General features: G+C 39.3%; 1 long non-coding RNA gene across 1 annotated transcript; it reads right to left on the reverse strand.

Moving 5' to 3' along the window:
• Positions 1-7,262: 7,262 nt before the first annotated feature.
• Positions 7,263-9,784, reverse strand: LOC125459554 (uncharacterized). The gene is made up of 3 exons (XR_009446816.1): positions 9,606-9,784; positions 8,194-8,497; positions 7,263-7,463 (listed from the first exon to the last, which is right to left on the reverse strand). It is a non-coding gene; the product is annotated as an uncharacterized LOC125459554 (long non-coding RNA).
• Positions 9,785-9,978: the final 194 nt, after the last annotated feature.

Here is a 9,978-nt window from a genome sequence, read left to right on the forward strand (position 1 = left end):
GATGACTTATTTAAATGGCATTTATGTTTTGGTCAAGGATTAAACATTAGCCAGACCACCACTGAATTTGAATAGTGTCTTCAAACACATAGCTGGAGCTTTCATCTCAAATGGATTATATCAGATAATGCATTTACTTCACTCAATATTCTGCACTGCATTATTAGCCTAAAGTATAGGTCAATTTTCTGGAGTGAGAACACCCATAACTTTATTAATTCAGAGGCAGCAGTATCAGTGATCACTACTGTAAACTAAACTTAAGTGGCAACTTAAGTAAGGATTCACAAGCAATATGGAAGTGAAGCCCAGAACAGAAGCAGAAGAGTGAGTTTTTAGGATAGGAGAAGGAAAAGATGAATGATTAAGAATAACTTCTAAAACACAAGTATCCAACACTAGTGTCAAGGAATGAGCATTTGCCAATGCCGCGTATTGTCACTACAGTGAAAAATCATTGTAGGATGGTCAGTTGTATAGTTACTTTGTTTGGATAAGAAAGAACTTTGTACAATTACATTGAACTGAATTTCATCTTTCTCGCAATGTTTATAATTGCAGAATAAAACAAGGGATCTAAGTTGCATTATGCATTACAATTAGGCAAAACACTTTCCTGTTCAAAGTTACTTGAAGCTTATGCAAACAGTGTATTCAGGGGACTAAATGTTTGTTATTTTCCTTCCTGGCAGATTAGCTCTGCCAATCCATACTTCATTTGCATACAAAATGCTTCATTCCAGCAATCAATGAGAGAGCTGTATTTAGAGCTTATCACAAACATGCAGGGATCGGATTCTTCAGCCTTCTCGTTAAATTCTGGTGATGCATAACAAAACGAAGAGACTGGAGAACTGGAACTGCTTGGGATTTAGAAATGCCTTCACTTCATCTCAGACAATGTGTCAGAAAAAAGAAACATCACTGTTTATACACAGAAACGTATACAATTTAAACGAAAAAGGTAATTTTTGAAGTGTCAAAAATGTTGCCATTATTACGTTGGGAAATAACCCAGAAAGCAGGTAGGAAATGTCACTTTTAATTTGAACTATTCTGGTTAGTGTCACACAAAACTAAACATACCTTCAAGGGTAAATTCTCATTATATTAAAAAGCACTTTGAAATCTTCTGTTTATGAATTTTCAGAATTGTGTTCTCTTTCATACAACTCTGTGGACAAAAGAGATTTGTAAGCTTAAGGCAATACATATCGCCTGTGTCAAATTCCACGTTGATATTTCTTTTATGTTAGTAGCAATTGAGATCATAAATAAAAATTCAAAGCAAACTCTGGACAGTGATTAACTCTTGTTACTTGACCAACTAAACTCCATTCTACACACACTGCACTAGCACAGCTCATGTCAATGTTCTCATGAAAGGGGGTCAAATTGATCAAACACTCAACAACTACTTCAAAGTCATCAGGATGGTTACAAGTATAGGAAGGGTTTAAGAGGGATACAGGCAAAATGCTCGCAAGTGGGACTAGATTAATTTAGGATATCTAGTCTGACTGGACAAGTTGGACCAAGGGGTCTGTTTCCATGCTAGACATCTCAAATGACTAAGTTCAAATTGTCTTTCTGGGGTTCGCAACAGGGGTTGTGCCGTTAAATCTTCAATACATGAGTATTTTTGTCATGGAGTAAATCATCACTGACTGGTTGGCTCATTGATTTCTACTGTTTTTACTTTTGGATGTTACAATGTGTTCACAGCACAAGGGTTATCAAACATTTAGTGGCATGTGACTTTACAACAGGAAGGAAGGATAAAGGGGCAGAGTAGTTTGTTAATAATATGATAACAAGAAGTGATCTTGGAGTGCAAGATATATAACTTATACAGATGAAGGTAAGAAATAATAAAAGGAGACAAAAGTGGAAGTAGTCTATAGACCACCTGGCACTTGCTACAGTTTAGGGCAGAATAAATCAGGAGATGACGACATGTTTAAAAAAATTGTATATTAATTACAGGTGACTTTAATTTTCAAATATATTGAGTGTACAGAATGGGGAGAATTATGATATTAGAGAGCTGCACAATCTTGAGCCCTGTGAACATTTATTTTACACGCCAAAGACAGCACCAGCAACTTGTTTTTCTGTTGTGCTTTCTGTACTAGTAAACAGTTTTGTCTCTTGTACCTGCCTTCCGGGTTGGCTGTTTATTACACAGTATACCAGTTTCCTTCCAAGAGGTGGATTTCATCTTGGACCAGGAATTTGAATGGTACCAGGAATGAATCTAAGCCTCCAGACCAGCCCTTGACTGAGGGGACGCCATCAGGCAAAGGGGTGAGAGGCTTATTGTTCTCTTTTCCATTTTTATCCATATCATCATCAGCTTTAATGATTAATAAGCACCCACATTTAAGCAAATTGCTGATGGAGTCTTCTCAATTATCATTTAGCCAAATCCAAAATAAATACTTAGATACACCTTGCGATCCAAGATATTGGGAATGTCAGACTGGCAGAAGTAGCCATGAAGTATTCGGGGTGCATTCAGGCATTTCCTGGAACAACATGCAGTGGATCCAACCAGGGATCAGGCTATTTCGGATCTAGTGTGTAATATGTAACAGGCAGGTGTAATAAAATGATGCCAGAAAAAAAAACTCCCCCAGTAAACAGGGACTGTAATACTGCAGAAATGTAAAAATGTTACCATTATTACATAGGGAAACAGCCCAGAACATGGCAATGCCCTACTGATAGGAAATGTCATTTTTAATTTGATCTATTTAAGTTACTGTCACATAAAACTAAATATATATATCATCTCCAAGGGTAAATGAGCATTCAATTTGGGATATAGAAACATGGGTAGGAAAAGAACTGTATAAACTTACAGTAATTACAAAGAAATTAGATCAGTGTTGGCTGGAATGGTCTGGAAAAAGGAGTTTACCAGAAAAGAGTTTACAAATAATGCAAAAATCTAAAAAAAAGTTTATCACTTTAAAAAAGTGAAAACTTGGAAGAAGGATTCTAAGGGGATAAACAAATAGTGGTTAAGAATGGTACAAAATTGAAAATGCAAGTGTAAGCATGGTAAAAACATGGTAACCAGAGGATTGGGAATTTTAAAAGCCAACAAAAAGACAACCAATACTAAGAGGGAGAAAATAAGTAACATTGCAACTAACATCAAGACGAATAGCAACAGCATTTTTTTTAAAGAAAGAGTTAAAAAATGGGACCCAAAGGGAAAACAAACCCTTAGAAAATAAAATAACGCCAGGTGCTAGAGGTGGAACAAACGTGAGGAAATTTGCAGGGTTGGCAGATCAGTAGAGAGAAAAAAGTTACGGTTTCATATCCAGGCACTGTCCTACAAAACGCAAGAGTATGAAACTAGAGGAGTAACAATACGGAACAAGGAAAAAATACAAACATTCCACAACAAACTGAACCAAACATTATAGAAAAATCAAAAAAAGTTCTTATAATCACAGGGGAAAAACATTTACTCAAAAAATTCCACTAAAAGCAAACATGCAAAGAATCAGGGTGTAGTCCACACCATGATGGATGCGACCAGCCAGTGTTATAGAGATTACAGTTGCAATAGTAACACAAAGCATTAAACAGGCAACAGTAGTCTGCAGCTGTCCCTACAGTGGTGGGCAGAGAGGGCAAATTGAGCTTTTCCTGGGGATATGGCACGCACACCAAAACCTTCAGTTCTGAAGAATGGTCACTGGACCGGAAACATCGGTCTGCACAAATGCTGCCAAGCTTGCTACATTTTTCCAGCAGATAACAGGAACTGCAGATGCTGGAGAATCTGAGATAACAAAGGTGTAACGCTGGATGATCTCAGCAGGCCAAGCAGCAGAGGAGCAGGAAAGCTAACGTTTCTGAAGAAAGGTCTAGGCCCAAAATGTCAGCCTTCCTGCTCGGCCTGTTGTGCTCATCCAGCTCCACACTTTGTTAGATTAGATTCCCTACAGTGTGGAAACAGGCCCTTTGGCCCAACAAGTCCACCCAGACCCATTCCCCTGTAACCCACACACCCCTGAACACTATGGGCAATTTAGCATGGCCGATCCACCCAGCCTGCACATCTTTGGGCTGTGGAAAGAAACCGGAGCACTTGGAGGAAACCCACGCAGACACAGGGAGAATTTGCAAACTCTGCATAGTTAACTGAGGCTGGAATCGAACGCGGGTCCCTAGCACTGTGAAGCTGCAGTGCTAACCACTGAGCCACCGTTATCGCAGATTTTTCCAGCAATTTGTTTTTGCTTGATTGGTTTCCAGCATTGGTGGTTCTTAGAGTTATCGCCAAACTTGGTTTTTAAAATTCTACATTCAACTTTGTGGCACCAACAATATTAAAATTTGAATAAAAAGGACATGCGCATGCTATATCTTGATACAGCTCAGAGATAGTTATTCCTAATGTTAATTACAGAGAGCATGTATTTAATATCAAGCCACCGTAGAAGCTGAAAATCAACTCAAGAACACCAGGAATCTCTCCTGAGGACTTACTAGCTCTAGAACTGAAAAAAGGGGGACTGAAGTCCTTCCATTTTCCCCCCCCTCAAAAAGGTGCAAGTGGTACCAACCAGCCAGCAGAGGGCATTCAGGACCATGCTTTGTTCTTTTGGGACACAAAGAACACTTCCAAGCGGCTAGTAAAATGCTATCCCAGGTTAAAAAGTTTGTCCTTAGCTTCAAATTAAATCATATCCCCCTTGACAATCCTGAGCGAGCTGCAGTCATGGAAAAGAAAAAAGGAAACAAAAAAGACCTGGAGCACATAAAATTACCAAAGAGTTGTAAAAGGTCGAACTAGCTGAAGGAGGCTGCACATGGAAGCTCAGTTTTCAACAGCCATACAGATTCTCAGCAGTTGTGAAGTTTACTTGTACATTTACTAGCTAACAAGCCTATGCTGCCTGACATCGTGCGATAGTCGATTTGGAGTAGACAATTAAGTCAGTCTCAAATGATGACTAGAATATGGTATGAACACAGGCAGCTACTAAACATTTGGTAGCAAAGCTCCAACTTCATCCTCAAGTACTTGCATACTAGTCTACACAGCAATTTAGCTTCATATACTCAGCACAGAAGAAAGGCCAAAACTTATCGGGTACTTGAAGACCAATGGACATATCTGCTGTAATCCTATTTCCCACCTTGAAACAACCTAGCATTCAGGGGTAGGGGCCCCAAGTGTTCATCCTATACCTAACGTTGTGGTGGTTCCTACCTCTACCATATTTTCGCAGTTAAGTCCCAGACACTCACCAGCTTTTGGGTGTTTTTCTCCACAAGAAATGCTCTCCAAACTACTTCCCCTTATAGTAAGCTGTGCCCCATGTCTCTCTTACGATTGTAGATAAAAGTTCAGTTAGCTATACACAGCTAAAATCATATACAAGTGGAGTATTTGCTGGAACGTTCTACTTATAGATTACTATATCAAACTTGCCATGGCTTCATACAGTTATACAAGTTGTTACTCTGTCCAAGAGTAGATAATATAAACAATTATCCTAATTATACAGTGCACCACAATTCTGTGTGGAAGATCCATTGTACTACAGAACTTTGTGTATCTATCTTGTGGAAATTATTCTGTGAATCTCAAATGCAGTTTTTAAGCATGAATTGAGCTAATGCTCATGCGTTGCAAGACAAACCAGTGACCAATTAGGAAGGTGCCAATAAGGCAGCAGACAGAATACAAACAGTGGGCAAGCACTAATTGGTATAATTGACTACTCACTCTATTATGAACATAGCACAGAATGCCACAAACTTCGCCAAAGTTTTGTTAACAGCAAATTGCTGGAAGCAGACTGCAATGTAAGCAAGCACAAAGTCACCTACATTAGATGCAAGGTACTTATAAATCATGAAAAAAGTTACAAATAGGGAAGAGTGTCTCAGGTGCCTCTGTGCTAAGTTTATAGATCATACAAACTGCATTATTTTCTGCATCAAAAAGGCTAACAAAGGACTGGTTTTTACATCTGGAAGTCTACTGCAAGTTAAAAACCCTAATCCCTATAAACAGTGATGGAATAAAAATTGTCAAAAGTTATTAGGCCACACCATCTTGCCAGTATGTCTGCTAACGGAGCAAGAGTACAGTCACTGTGGGCAAGTTGCTGCAGTGCATGTTTGAGGTACATAATCCATCTGTCAACAACTGGTTCTAAGCACTCAGTGGGATCGGATTGCTGATCAGGCAGGTTGCTTTCACCTGGACTGTCAGTGTTGAGGTGGCTTTCACCCAAAATTTCCTCAGCCCTTGACTTGTGCCATGGACTAGGTCAGGCAAGCTCCAAATCAGTGTCTAACCTGACTCAAAAAAAATTCATGTGACTGGTTGCTTTTTCTGGCCCTTCTCAGGAATGCTGTCAATGAGGGTAGGAGGTAAGGAGAGAAGCAAAAGCAAGCACAAGATTTCAATCCTACCAGATGCAAAATGAATAACATTAGCTTGCATTTGGGCTATTAAACACCATCAGCCCACAATCTAATTGTTACCAAGGTCACACTGCCTGTGGACACGTGCCCGATTGCATTTTCAGCTTCTCAGACAACTGAAGACTAATGACTCAGTCTGTTGTGCACTTGCACAGCATTCTGCCAACTGCTGGTGAGAGATTTCAAAGAGGAGTCTTGTATCCCATGTCCAGTATTTGCAGTTCTTTACCAATGCAGTCTAATAAAGTCTCTAGAGGCAGTCTAAGACACTGATAGTCACAAATATTTATACACTGTTACAACAGCCACTTTATTCTAATAAATAATTAGATTAAAAAACATTAACTGCTGATCAGGCACTCTGTACTGAAACTGGGCCAAATCACATGAATTTGCACAGGTTACCTTATCCGGAAGCATCCTAATTTCTGCAGAAGTAGCTCTCAAGTTTAAGCAAAATGTTTATTGTGCCATGTCACGCTAAGGAGCAACTTTTGTTTTTTAAAAAAATGATTCATCTTCATTAGCAGAAGTCCTATTTCAGATCTTGAAAAAAAATCATTAGAAGCAATTGGCTGAACCGAGAACATGGTATAAGGAATGAATATTTTGGTGTTTGATCAGTTTAGTCATAATGACATGGACTAGCAGAGCAGGCTCACACAGTCCATTCTAATCAATGTTTCAACTACTGTCTCAGCACATTTCCAACTGACCTACTTACTAGATGCCTCTAGTTGTCACCAAGCATTCATTCAGTGAAATGAAAAATTAATACAACAGCTTAAAAGCATTGGTAATTTGAAGAAGGAACTTTATTTGAGTTTATTCAACAAATCCTTTAAGTGATCATTGCACATTCACAAGCCTTAAGTAGCACCAAGAAATATTCTGTTGGGAATTCAGATTTGAAACATGTTGAAATAATTCCAGCCTTTCCACTGCGGTGTTCTCAATAGGAATTCATCATGGCTCAATTCACTCATGTCCGATTGTCTCTGGAACATATGTTGAATCAAGGTGTTAACTTATATACCATTAAACAAAATCAAAACCAAACAGATTGGTCATTAATGCTGACCCTGCCATGAGATAACAACAGGCATGTTTCTACTAAATATCTACACAACTACTCAGACAACATTACAAGTTTGAACCGTCTACTTATTCAATACAAGTCAGTGTCACTAAACTTTTTTTTTACAAAAAGGCAAAGATGGATAGATCTTTTATTATAAAAAGAGTGAAGCTTTTGTGGGTAAGTGGTAATATGGAGCAATTGGGAAACACGCACTTACTGAATAGTGGAGTTTGAGGGGCTAGCTGTCCTGCTTCTACTAGTCTACGTGTGAGATACAGACATCCACGCAACACACTGCAAATTCTACTAATTGCTTCATCCCTATCCCAGGGTAGTCAGTCAATGCTTTAAAGCAATTTCATCACAGTCATTAAGAAGACCATCGTGAGTATAAACATCATTTTAACCCTGGATCAGATAAGCTCAGTGTGAAGGCGGCCAGACTTTGAAAATGTATATTTCAGATTATGCACTTTCAGGGGTTTGGGAATAAAAATCAACATAGTAACCATTGCAAAATTCATAGCCTAGCCAAATCTACAACAGCACCAGCAGATCCCAAATAACCACCAACTTGTAACCAGTGTGAAGTCATCATGCCATGAAATAACAACAGAATAAAAACTGACATACTGAATTGTGCCTACCTGGTGAAAATACATTGAGGGAAAAAGGCTCCCCCAAAAAAAAGCACGTGTACAATATTGAAAATGTCAAACTTAGCCCTGAAGGCAAAGTTAACATCGTTCACCGCTGCGAGTGCTTGATATGGTTTCACAGATTATAAATCGGGGCAATGGGAACCCAGGACAACCAGAACAGTACGGTGCAGACATTAGTTTTATACATATTGGTGGCTTGGACGACTTCTCCTTGCATTCGCCTCACATTTCAATTGGGCATACCAAGTACTGCGATTCAGGGTGAGCTTCTCCCAGGACTCAGCCATACCTACAAATAAACCAGTGACAACACAAGTTTCTATCAAAGATTAAAAACTTCACAGTCTGCAGAAAGAATTCAGATGCCATTACATACAAACTCACGAGAGATCAACTGCTGGGAGAATAAGTTGGTTCACTGCAGCCCATCATGACAAGTACTTTCAGAGATCACGTATCAGCCTTACACAAGCACAAGTCAGATGTGAATGCGACAAAGGCTGAAATCAGAATTGCTGCTCCCTCAGTATTCAGAAACACTGTTTTCTTATAGACAGATAGAAAAATTGGCTTTATAGTCACACAGGAGGGAGGAGGCAGTTTGTAGCCTTCCTAACTCAGCCACTGTTGCAGTTTTTGATTTGCAAATGTAAACCCATTATTTTTTGGTTGCACTGTCATTTTAATCTCTCCTGCTATCCAGTTCATCATAGGGTCCTTTATTTTGGTATTCAACTACAACTCCTTTACCTACCTCACACACACTCACAAAATAAAGGAGAGCAGACTCTTTACTCCCAAGCATGGTTTACTATGCAGTTGGTTTACACAAGACATATCAGGATTTTCCCCAAGACAGATGATCAAATAGAAACTAAAAATTCCTAAGTGGGTAAGTGAACACTATACTCAGCAAGTGGATTGAAATACAAATATTTGTTCTATTGTAAAAGCCTTGAAAACTTTTCAGTTTGAAAAGCATTTCAAAAAACTATAAACTTAGACAATAACAAGCTCAAAAGCTATTAATTATTAACTTTTTGATATTTAGATTTGAGCCAAATAAGCCCAGAGCCTTTCCAGCATCAATTTTGCAAATTAATTTGATGAAACCCTGAGCAGTAATCAGCAAGGCCTTAAAGGCAGTCTCATCACAGAAGACTATGAAGACCATCGTGAGTTAAGCATCATTTCCTGCTCAGTAATGATTAATTTCAAACGCTTTCAGTGTTTTGTGAAGCGAGTGCCATGTGCATGTGGTTTCCACCTTTTCTTTATGGCAGTAAAGTGAGATTTTATATATATATAAGCTCACATTAGAACAATGGATGGGGTCGGGGGGGGGGGGGAAGAGGAGAGGGAAGAGAAAGAGAAACAGCAAAAGTTAAAGGACAAACCGTAAAAAAAAGCCAGACGATAATATAGGATTTACGCGCCAGACGTTCAAGTTCCTCATCTAGCCACATGGAATAAACTCACGTCACCCTTCACCCAGGCCAGCAACACCATCTCTTGCAAACTTCACATTTCCAAAGATCTGAAAATTGGATTTCAAGAAAAAAAAGTTTAAAGTGCGCGACCACAATCGGGTGAGACCCCAGGGAATGGGGGGGCGGGGGAGAGAAATCGACCCGAGCGAGGACCCGGGGGGCCAGGCAAGGCCTTTCCCAGGAGATCACCACCATCCCACCGAAAACCCGAACAAACTGGGTGATGGCAGAAGCCCGCGGACAACAAAAGACAATTTTAAAAAAACCTCCACCAGCTCCT

This window comes from Stegostoma tigrinum, chromosome 17 (genome assembly GCF_030684315.1).
Source record: "Stegostoma tigrinum isolate sSteTig4 chromosome 17, sSteTig4.hap1, whole genome shotgun sequence".
Lineage (NCBI taxonomy): Eukaryota > Metazoa > Chordata > Chondrichthyes > Orectolobiformes > Stegostomatidae > Stegostoma > Stegostoma tigrinum.